This window comes from Hippoglossus hippoglossus, chromosome 20 (genome assembly GCF_009819705.1).
Source record: "Hippoglossus hippoglossus isolate fHipHip1 chromosome 20, fHipHip1.pri, whole genome shotgun sequence".
Taxonomy (NCBI): domain Eukaryota; kingdom Metazoa; phylum Chordata; class Actinopteri; order Pleuronectiformes; family Pleuronectidae; genus Hippoglossus; species Hippoglossus hippoglossus.
Genome location: NC_047170.1, coordinates 18,078,297 through 18,090,712, shown reverse-complemented (window position 1 = coordinate 18,090,712; position 12,416 = coordinate 18,078,297).

Below are 12,416 nucleotides of genomic sequence, written 5' to 3'. Positions count from 1 at the left end.
CAGTTATTTGCTCCGTTCATTTCATTTTCAGGGGACATTTGCGTAAAAAAAACCAAAAAAACAATCCCTTTGTGCTTCAGGTTTTGCAGAGGACGGCAAAACAGGAGCGGACATAGTGAAATGACTAACTTCACAACGAGAAAATCAAAGGGAGGCTTTGTAGAAGAACAGCACTTGGTATTGCTGAGTAAAGAGGACCTAGAAAAACACTGGAGCCACAGAATGTAAAACAATGTTTGAAATATCGCAACAAGAAACACATCAGTTGTAAAGTTTTGTGTCTAAAGCCGTCTGTGAACATAATCCATCAGATTTAAAGAACGTGATTTGCGCAGTTGAGTCAGAGCTATAAGTTAAGTGGTGATTAGCTGCAGCAGCACTGTCTAATGCAAAGCCAATAACACGGCCGAGCCATAAATCCACGTCCCTGTGAAGCTTTTAATATCCAAGCATCACGCCGAGCTGCGGACTGAAGGCTGCTGTGAATTCTACTGCTTCAGGAAGTGTTTGTGTTGCTGTGGAGAGCGAAGCATCGGAAGGTGGAGGGATTTGTTGGTGGGGGGGAAACACAAAACCCTGGAGTCACGCAGGTTGAAGAGGCTTCAACCAACAACATCAGAGAAAAGTAAAAACATAAGTCGTGTTTAGGTTGTAGAATCTGAAGCTAAACAGTATAAACGGAGTCCAACACAAGAACCACATTGATTTTCTTGCCACAAAATATTTCATTAGTTTGTACGTGTTTGATAGGTATATAACTTTAGTGTGTTTAAATGTGCATTTCAATACGAGAGCCAATCACACGCGAGCCCCGGCGCTGCCCCTCTCCTCGGCCTCGAGGTTCTTCTGGAGGTAAAAAGATCAGATGGAGACACTGGACCTTGTTTCTGCTGAACCCCCTCGAGACCTGCGAGTTCAAGCCCCGTCCGTGCTGCAGCATCTTTCCCTGTCACATAACTATTACTCCTTCACTTTCCTGTAGGTTCCTGCTGAACCCTATTATTATGGTCTGTCTCCCACATTGCAATGCGAGACAACGGTTCAGCCAACGCTTCTATCCAAGCGCGATGATTAGCAGCTGATCTCAATGACTCTAAACCGAGTTTCTAACTGAATAGACGTATTGGATTATATAACATTGTAAAGGTTAGCCTCATTAGCAGAGTACTGCAGAATTGTATTAGTATTTTGTTGCATTTTTAAAGAAAACATAAAAACATAAATGATCTGATAAGTAATAACAAGGAAGGATTCGATTTTAATTAAGTTCGACCCCCACAAAAGACATTTTTACATGCGCGTGATGATTTGTTCTTGGACTTGAAATTAATATTCCAACATTATATTACATAAGTCGGCCGACAATCCAATAATGAGAATAGTGTAAGAAGGTTTTTACTTGTCATAAAATAATTCTGTTTTCCGTCCAGTGGGAGGAATCAAAGGAAATGCTCTGTATTTGACCTGCTATGCACAGATACACGTGCCCCAGCGAGACGTGATTATTCCTCCATCATTTCATTAATGGCGTATCCACATTATGTTTCATGTCTTGCCACTAATTTGACCACAGCGACCTGCGCTGAGCCTGGGACGTGGGGAGAGGGCTTCTGTTCTCCTCCGGGTCTCCATTGGCTTTCCAGGCAGGAAGAGAGAAATGTTCTGGGCTCGGCCAACTCACTGGTGACCGCATGATTAGAGCTTAAGTCGAAACATATCTCGTTTGATGTGAGGAAGGCATTTGCATGTCAGATGGAATAATACATGACAGATAACTCCTGATGGTAAACCAAGTGTGGGGCTAGGGCGGCTTTATTAGTTCAAGCGAGGTCCATTAAAGGAGACAAGGAGCGCTGACGTCTCGCTCTGACGGACAACGAGCAGGACTCGCAGCTGCTTCTGTGTCGTGGAGTTCTCATTAAATTCAAAAATGTACTTGTTGCGATTGCTGATTTTATTTTTGTTTTAATCAGAAAAGGTCAAGGTAGGAATTTAACGCCTATCAGAAGAGGAGGAGGCTCCACTTCCTCAGGCTGTGGGATACACGGTGCAGACGCTCGATGCCGTAACTTCAACGCTCTAGTTTTCTCGGATGTTTTCGTGCCCCCCTGCACGGCTCATAAGAAACAGGCCTCGTGTCACCGTTCATAATTCATGATGTTTCTTCGTGGGCTCTATTGTGGCCGCAAAAAAGACTAAAAGTTGGAAAGTGCCGCGATCAATAATGCAGGTGAAATATCGGTATGCAGACGAGATGTGACAGCGCCGGTGGGGGGGGGGGAGCTTTCTTCTCCTGTCCTGTGCCTGGACCATTTAAAATGGACCTTTCTAGTACAACCAGAACGAGTAACAGCCAATTTCTCATGTCAGCGTAACGTAACGTAGCTGAAAGGAATTTATTTTTAACACGTTATCGATTACGTAAGTTGTCCGTTTGGCTACTCGCGAGGCCTCGTCCACCCGACTTGACTCCATCGATTTCTCCATTGACTGACCTTTAGCGAACTGAGGCTCCAATGTGCCGATATAGAACTTCAGAAATATACCATGAAGTAGAATAAAAGATAAATCACAAAGAGCGAGTGTTATTTGAAGCCGCTGACAGAAACCTGCAGGTGTAGCCGTAGATAACAGACGTCTGTATATTACGAGCATAGAATAGAAAGTCCTTTGTTCTCTTGTTTGAGGAATTTATAAATTCCCTCGTTTCGCCGTTGTATATTTGTTATTTTTAATCCCCGCACCTCTTTATCTGGGGTCCAACTGTGCCACGTCTGCGTTGGCCACAGTGTGGTCGGTTTGTGCACCTCCAGGACAGACTGTGGCGTGTTCGTGAGGCAGACGAGTCCCAGCAGGGCCCAGTGTGGGTTAGTGAGAAGAGCAGATTACTGGGGAGCTTGGTTAAATCCTGGCGTCCTGACATGTGACGACACCTGCTCTGACTCACACTCCAAATCTCGTTTGATTCGCACAGCATGGACGTGCATTCATCAGACGCATATACGCTGGTTATAATAATGCAACTGCTGCTGTAACAAATGGCAACTCGCCCCCCGCCCCCCCCCCCCCCCTCCTGTGGGATTAATAAAGTTCATCTTATCTTATCTTACAAACACAGACTGTAATTTATGATAACAGTGGCTGCCTGGGAGCGAAATGAGAACCTGAACTTGCATTTTAATGGAACCAGATACACTCCAGATTGGAATCCAGGCAGAGACGGTCTGTGGTGGAGTTTTTGGACGAGCTGACTAAAGTGATTAATGTCATTCGTCATGACAAAACAAACAAGAGACGGCCGGTCAGTTCCCGAACACTCACAACAGCCGATTACAACAAATGACAGATTTCCAATAACCTACTTAGAGGAAGCAACGAAACTGCAGAAAACTCCAGAATGTAACCGAAACTTTGAAAGGCACATTAATCGGAATTCAAATCAAATTTAGTTAAATAGCTTATTACATGAGGTTATGTTTAAAATGTTTATTACTTGTCTCATGACGTACACTGCTGCAGCGCCTCTCTTCATCCTCTGTCTGAAGATAAAACCAATAAATCCTGACACCATTTCATTTTAAATGATAAATAAATGTTTTAATATGTTAGAAAATCACAGGATTTTAATGTGTAGAACAATTTAACTTGTGCTGGCAGGGCATCAACTGTGTGTACGCTCCTAAAAAGACATAATGACGGAGGTCTCAACATAACAAGTCGATTTCCACGTATTACATCAAGGAAAATTAGAGGCCTCATTAGTTTTTCGGTGAAATTCCTCACGATTAAGAAAATAATCATCATCACGCACTGTTTTCTGTGACTTTCTGTATCTTCTCGTGAATTTCATCACAAAGGGAAACTTCTGTTCTGACATTTCTTTGTTGCCGTTTCAATCTTGGAGCCACTCTTCCAGGTTTAGAGCAATTGCAGTGCTTTACTGGCTAGTGGTTACGGACGTGGGTTGAACATTACAAAAAAAATAAAAAGCAGCTTTTTCCCCTTAGGAAAAGGAAATTACTTCTGAGCACAAAGCGAATGCATCAGTGGCGTGGCATGCTGCCTAGTTTGTTATAATTACAAGCAAAAGCAGCTCTGAATAGGCATCTTAATGACCAAACAAATTATTGCATATTTCAAACCCATCTGGATAATTTTCTTAGGGGAAATGTAATTGCTGTTCAGAAAATGGCGTACGTTATCTTTGCTGTGGAACGAGTGTATGCACTCACACACCTGAGCTGAGGCATAATGCTGATTTATGTTGGAACCAAGATTATTCTGTTTGGTGCGACGCAGGTGTGACGGGCTGGTAAAGTCTGGTTTAACACGTAGTGATATTATACTTTTACAGTGATTGCATTATTGAAACATGAAAGTTTAAGATGATCAAAATGTGTAAGTTCAACATGAGTTGCCTCCCTCCATCATGTTGTGGTACCCAGACGTTTTCTTTCATCAGTGTTTGGCTCCATCTCCTGGACGATTAAAAACACAACACGTAGATGCAGAACTATTTGCATCCATCATTAGTCCTCCCCTTTTTTTTTAAAATAAATAAATGCAAGTTTATGGATTAAGGATATAGAAATTTCAAAGTGTGGAAATAAAGAAATATGACAGATGGGCTCTGTCTTGGATTTAGTTTGTCTTTAAAAAGACAAAGTTTTGATATTTAGCCTTTTAATCCACTGGAGCTCCTGTTATATACTAAGGGAACTAAATGGTATTCACTTAATATAAGTAAACAAGTTTAGTAGCATGTGAAATATAAAGTATTAATGCCTCAGTTTTACACCAGCAGTTCAGAACACACACACACTGTATGCAGGTTTAATATCCTTGATTCAGCAGAGGGCAGCAGAGATCTGTGAACAAGCAGGAGGTGAAGCTCGATCAAATGTCTCACAGAGAGAAACTACAGCACATATGAAGTAAATCAAACCTTTAAATCTAATTACATCAAAAGGAACTATGAGCTGAATTAAATCATTTCAAAAACAAGACTTGCTGTCACTAAAAGAAGCTGCAAATCTCCTATATACAAGATACACAAATACGTAACATGCATAATGAATTTGCATGATTTTCCATCAGTAAGGATGTAAGTATAACGGTAAATACATTCGTATAGACTCATTTATTTAATGTCCATATGTTGTGAAGAGGAAAAAGTATTAGATTTACACTACATGAGCAACATCATAAAGAAATGCTTTACAATTATGTTCTAGACTCTTCAAGACTAAGAAGAGTCATATTTCTTTAGCATCTGAAAAAGCCAGAGAAGCTGTTTTCTGACCTTTCCCCAGTGTCCATGGTGAGCGGAGCTCACGGTCTCCAGGAGGAAGCTTCACAAAGTATTTGCAGAGCGACATTGATCTGCTGCAACTCTCAGCAAGAAACTATCTTATTATTGCTTTGTGTCCTAAACTAACTCCTGTAATAGATGGAAGCTTTGGGACTTGAATGCTGTGTCTTTGTTGTTTTCTGTTTCACGTTATTTATTTTAATTATTACTTTCATTATCCTCACATCATTATCACTTACCACTAATTAGTTATTCTCAGTCATTGGGACGGTTGCATGTGACCACGTTGTTTCTTAAATCTGTGAAAATGACCTTAAGAAGTTGAGAAACCAGATCTACTAAACAAAACGTGAGTATCGCAACTGGACAAGTTTGACAGATCACCTGAAAACTGCCCTTCTCACCCCCCCCGCCCGGCAGAAGCCTGGGATAATCGCTGGTAATTCTCACTCAAGCTTTTATGGGTATTTGGGGACGGCCCTACATGTGACCTTTACGTCCATTAATTGTCACTCCATCGAGGGAACGCTCCGTTTATCAAGTAATGACAAAGAGCCGGCCCGCACAACGCGAGCTGAGGAATGACTGCAGCGGCTCGGGATGCCTTTTCATTAGGTGACTTATACGCATGGCCCCATTGAGCGGTTATGATCATGGGCATTTTATTTTCATGTTCCGCAGATGAAATGGTGGCGAAACGGCTGATTACTTTCCCTGACTCGCCCTTGCTTTCACCCTGTTTCATAATGAACACACGCACAAGAGACGAACTTCCACTGGAGAACGAGCGCAGGCGATCGCTCTAAATCTGCCCGAAAAACTAATCTCTCCCCATATTTAACCCCTTTATGATCTAATCTCTAATCAATTGAACGGACATTAGCGATTCTTCCATCCTTTCAGAAACCACATTCCCTGACACTCGAACATATTAAACACAGAATATTACCAACCGTCGCCGAGTTGTCTACGTGTATGTTGCAATGCCAGCGTTTAACAGATTACAAAATGTTCATACCACCCCCCTTTTAAATAATCCCTGTGACTGCCGCCTCTGGCTTTTGTGTACGGGGGGGGGGTGTGTTCCAGAGGTCAGCCCTGATCCCATCTCTTATTTCCCACGTTTGTCGAGCTCCATTCTGCTAAGCGTGTCCAAATAGGGTAATTCCGTGTTCAATTAAGCAGGGCAGACACAGGACATTCAACACAATGTCAATGAGATGCCACTAAGAGTGAGCTATCAATTTGATAGACAGTCAGAGAGGTGGATAATAAGCGGGTGTATGTCCCCTGATTCTGCACCACCCAAGGCCGTCCCCACAATTGAATTACAGCGGGCGACTTGGTGAGTCACAGCCGACGGGGTCTCGTGCATTGCAAAGAGCCACCTTGCGCCGACTGACTGACTGAAATGTGTTTGTATAATTGTGCGGTTGTCTGTGGCTGTCGGTGGCTATCATCGCACTGTCTTCTCGCAGCCGCGGCCGTGAAGCCGGTATAAAGAGACCCGCTAGGCCACACAAAGCACTGCAGTTGTCCTTAGGCAAGTGGCCAGAGAGAGAGAGAGAGGAGAGAGAGAGAGTGAGAGAGAGAGAGAGAGAGAGAGAGGAGAGAGAGGAGAGAGAGAGGAGAGAGAGAGAGAGAGAGAGAGGGGGACAAGTAAAGCAGGGAATTAGGGGGATGGGGGTGATGCTGCTATGCACAGCGAGCCAAATATCCCTGGGCTACGAGCCAAGTGGCCAGTCACAAGGACGGCATGCCAAGAGAATGCCATCCGGCCAGGTTGCACAGCCAGATAAAAAGCTCTGTGGGTTGCCTGTAGCACAGACATCCCATAATACAGCGAGCTCCTCTCCACTCGCTAACAAGCATCTCTCCAGACCCGACTTCACAGCGATAGCACAACCGTGTCCTGCGATCTCTGAAGCGAATAAAAAAAAAAGAAAGGAAAATACTCCTGCGGAGTCGTGGTAACTCTGCCCAGGTGTGAAAATGCAAGATTTGACGATCGAGTGAGATGCTTCAAAGCTTTTGATTTTTTATTTTCTTCTAAATGCAGAAAGCCCAGAGCCGACACGTTGACATCTTGTGTTTCTGGGCTTCCGGTGGTTGAGCGTCTGAACAACAGGTCGTCAGGGTGTGTTTCTCTACTCACTGTTCTCCCGGAGACACGTCGGGCAGACACCGAGAGGCGGATGGAAAAGTTTGGTGAAACTTTCAGAAACGCTCAAGGTCGAATGAGTCCAGACGATTGTGATGGGGGGAAGTTTCTTTTATCATCCGTCATCCAGCCAAGTTGAAAACTTATATTGTAGTCATGTGATCATTTCCCGAAAGATGCCTTTGTCCATTTAAAAGTCAAAAACCAAAGAGTTTCTAATTAATTTAAATGTCCATTACAGACTAAGGAACTGGAGAGTAAGCAAAACTCAGAAATTATCAATTATATGAAAACTGAACGTTTAGAAGATGAAAGAAACACAATGTTAATAATAGTAGTTATATAATAAATGGGATTTGGTTGAACAGAATGCAAGTCAATGCAGTTCAACAAAATATACTGCGATGTAAATCAATATCAAACCGGTAGTAAATAAAACATGCTATTTATAATTCACAACTCAAATACTTGCTTCTCCTCAATTTATTTATGCTTTTTGTTTTTGACTTCTAAAAACCCACTTCACAAACAAACCAGAGAGAAAGTGTCTGATGAAGGATTTTTCGAAAAAAAAGACACTAAGGAATTAGCGATCGGTATTAAAACTAAATTATTGAAGACTGTTGTATTGTGAAGATTCAATGTTATCAGAAGACGAGAAATTAGGAAAATAGAATATCTCACCTGCTGTGTTTTAAATATTACACACACACACACACACACACACACACACACACACACACACACAATAAAGTATTTGCAGTTCAGGGCAGAAACACAGTCCATTGATATAGAAAGTAGTTTCATATCCCGATAAGGATCTTACTAATACCTGTTTTTGACCGTGTTCCTTTGCTCCGTGTCTGTGCAGTCTCAGCAGCTGTTGCCTTCCTCCATCTTCACGAGTCTTTGCCATATGGTTTCGCCTCCAGCAACATCACATGAACATCTGAGTGCGGGTTTGTTCCGAGCACTCACTTCTACCTTCTGGCTCTTATCTCGTTGGACTCTCTTTACTCTTTGACATTTAAACGAGAGACTGCTGCGCTCTTTTTCTCTTTCCAATCCATCAACTTCCTTAACCTTCATGAAGTTGTAATCTTCCAAAAAACAAAAGAAGGGTATTTTTCATCCACGGTTTTTCTTTTTCCCCCGAAACCTAACCAGACTTTTAAACAGGAGTCGTTACATCTGAAATGTCAGCGAAATAAAGGTTAGAGCCAAAAGCACGAGAACTTACTCGGTTCAAGTCAAGAGACTAAAAAACATGTTTCACCACTGGACAATATTCAAGACACGTCTGCATGTAATGGTTGATGTCGAGCTCCTATATCCATAAATGCCAAATCCAAACCAATTATTGTTTAAATGCTTTTTTCCTTTGGAATTCTGTGAAATTCCCAAGATCATAGGTTTCAGATTTGTATCTGTAATTTATGCTCTTAACAGTGTTTGTTTGACTGGCAGTGATTTTAACTCGGGTGGGTGGGGGGGGGGGGGTTTAACGGCACCAACCTCAGGAGCTAAAGTCGGTTTGTGGGTGATTCATCTTCACATGTAAATGAGTAAATAAACACTGGTCACAAATCATCTGGGAGGAGACACTTCATCAATCATGGACGGATTTCTTTTCCCCCCATGTTTCCAAGTTGAGCTAAAACAAAACTAGTTGACTGCTTTACACCGACGCTGCTGTTTACTAATTTAAAACACACACATGTTTAATATCTGTCTAATAGCTGAGATTATGGAGGAATCATATGCATATGTTGTTTTTATAAAACTCAACCCTTTCATACTAATTACAGTGAGTAGTATTTGGCAAGAGGCCGACATGAGTGGATTTCACCTTCACAACACATGTGAGCAAAGAGGAGCTCCAGAGGTCCAACGAAGGGCGGAGATGATAGAGGACATGCGTCTGTTGTTTCACTGGAAGCTCTGCTGCCGATGACAGGTGCCAGCTTGGCTAGGCCTTGTCAATACAACTCATATGTTTCATATTTATAACTCCTCTTCTTCTTTTCTTTTTTTTTACCCTAAGAGCCCGCGATGCATATTTATGCTGCCAGGACGATATATTGAATTTTTGCTCCGACACTTCACTGGCATATTGTCCGGCCAACTTCAAGAAGGGCAACGGCAAATCCCAGCGTTTGTTTGGGAACATCAAACTATCGATTTCAAGCTGGTGCTTGTGTTTATGTGTAATTATTTGTTTAAAATATCGTTCCTTACAACGACAGGTCGTGGCGTTAGATGTCCTCACACTTGTTTCCAACCCCTGTATTTCCTCACGATCCTTTTGTCGTGTTCAACATTAAAGCTCATGAATATTTAATCATCAACATGGAAGCAGTTGGGGCGTCTGTATTGGCCAGAGAGCTATCTTTAGCACTTGGCTCGGTGAGAGACGCAGGAAGGTGGAGGGAAGTAATATGACCTTAATGTGTCAGACCCGAAGACCTCGCCTGGCTCAGCGCCGCCTGTCAATATTACATCAGGATCAGCACTTTCTGAAACGGCACAGAGGCTGAGTCTCGGCAGCGGGGGGGGGGGGGGGGGGGGGGGGGGGGATGCAGAGCAGCCCTTGTTTACTGTTTACAAGCAGCGGGGCTGTAGTCGCCCCGTTTCAAGTGTCTCTTTCAGGAATCATATGCGTGTTTGGGGCTTGGACATGATAAGGCCTTGTCAATACAAGATTTATTGTCAACAGGATATAAAAAGGCGGCCGCGGCAAACAAGTCAGACGATGCAACTTGGCACGTGTTATACATCATGTCGCAGTTATCTCTGATCACATTGAGCCGCTTGTTAGATATTAAACCCGCAGGTCTGAGTTAAGGACGCGTGCTTAGCGATGTATTCAAGGTTCGACCTTGGTTATGTTTCAGGTATGTTCCTTTAATGCATATGTTATCTCCTGAGGTAATCAAACCAACGCTCAATCCGGTCACCTTTATATTCATAGAGACCCAGGCTGGGGCCGTGTATTCATTTCAGGACCAGGTGACACACGTGGACAGATTATGAATGCTAATGGACTTCTGGCCAAGGTCTCAGTAATGCACAGTGTTTTCTGGTGCTCCTATCAATCTAACAATATCTTGTTTTTTTAGCAAGCACCAAATGTCCTAGATGAGAATCTAGCAATATTTATGTGAGCACAAAAAAACGCTAGAAGATTTATGCAGTTCCCTCCACAATATTGTTTTTGATCAAGCTAAAGATACGACTGAGCTCTATTCTCAGCTTTAATATCCCTCGGCCACCTGAAAAGGCAAAATGCTGATTTCCAACATCTGATGGAAAAAACAAAGTTTGCCTTCGGATAGATTTAAACTTGAAATCCCACATAAATGATCAAATACGTGTGAACTAAACAAACAAATGAGAAATATAGAGATGATACCGACTGCCTTCAGTCACAGACCAATCACAGACAAAGCTTCAGAGTTGATATCATATCACAAATCTCCATAAAGTCCTGAGTCGATAGGTTACGACAGCTGCCCGAGTGCAGGTAATTGTATAAATATGTTAACTTAATTATCATCACAATGTGAAAAACACATGAAGACAGAACACAACATCTAAAAGACCTCAGATAATGTAAATGAGGACGAGTACTGCAGCTCAGAAACACGCATGTTCCCCATGAAGCTTTATTGATAGAAATATAAAGGCGACGGTGGAATAAACCGACGAGTCTGGGGTACAGATGCCTGCGGCAACACACCCCCCCCCCCCCCCCCCCCCCCCCCCCCCCCCCCCCCCCCCCCCCCCCCCCCCCCCCCCCCCCCCCCCCCCCCCCCCCCCCCCCCCCCCCCCCCCTCCTCCCCCCCCTGCCCCCCCCCCCCCCCCCCCCCCCCCCCCCCCCCCCCACTAAGTATTAAAACAAATAACAGCTGTTTCTGTGAACACCACCTTCGCTGCAGCTGTGTTGATTCCTCATAATCCCGAAGAATAGAAAGCGGCAGCGGTGAAGCTTCCACAACTGTCACAACTGTTCCATCAACACAAACAGCATTTGTTTGGTGTTTGTTGTTCCTTTATTGTCATTATTACAAAGCCTGCAATGTGGCAACAAGTGACACGTCAAAAGCAAGTTGAAATTTCCTTTTTAAATGAAAATACAAGATTAGCAAGTTTCATGGCTGCTGTATTCATGTGATGGCCTCGATACTGAAACATGAGGTACAGGACACTGTGTAAATTCCTCTTATCTCCCTTATCTGCAAATTATTTCCACGTCTGTCTACAGGAAAATACAACATTAACTAGTTTTGCTCAGTTCTTCCTCTATATATAAAAAAGCCTCCACTTCAAAAAAGGCTTCCCCACAAGATAAATACATCAATTTGCTGAACAGTATAATTACATTTACAATCTGTTCAAGCATTGGTGAGTTAAAATCCCACCTGATGCGTGACCGTGTACATTCCAGTGAGCTGCTGGGAGTAGATTACACACGGGGATGATAACAGACTGCATCAGGAAGCTCTCACATGGTCCCGGGCTCAATCTGCGGTTCACTTACCTGAGCCACCAAGGTTACGCCGACTCTGACCTCCATTTTTTTACAATCTCTAAAGCATGTGGATATTGCTCCTGCCACCATCTGCTCACAATAGTTATTTCTGTGTTCAACACTGAAATTATTTAGTGTGTGTGTGTGTGGATGCCGGTAAAACTAATCTCTGATAAGCCCACCTTTTCCCATACCGCCCTGTTAAGTGTGAAATACTGTGGGCATCAGATGATGATAACCTGCGCCGACCTCGGTAAAAACCACGGGATCGCATTTAAAAGGTAAAGTGTAAAAAATACCCCCCCGTGTGCCGCGGCCGTCCCCCGCTCACCGCACCTCGCCGAGCACCCACCTCGTGTTTGTGATGCTCTCCTGTGCCTCGACAAGCGGGCCGGATCCCAGAGCACTCTGTA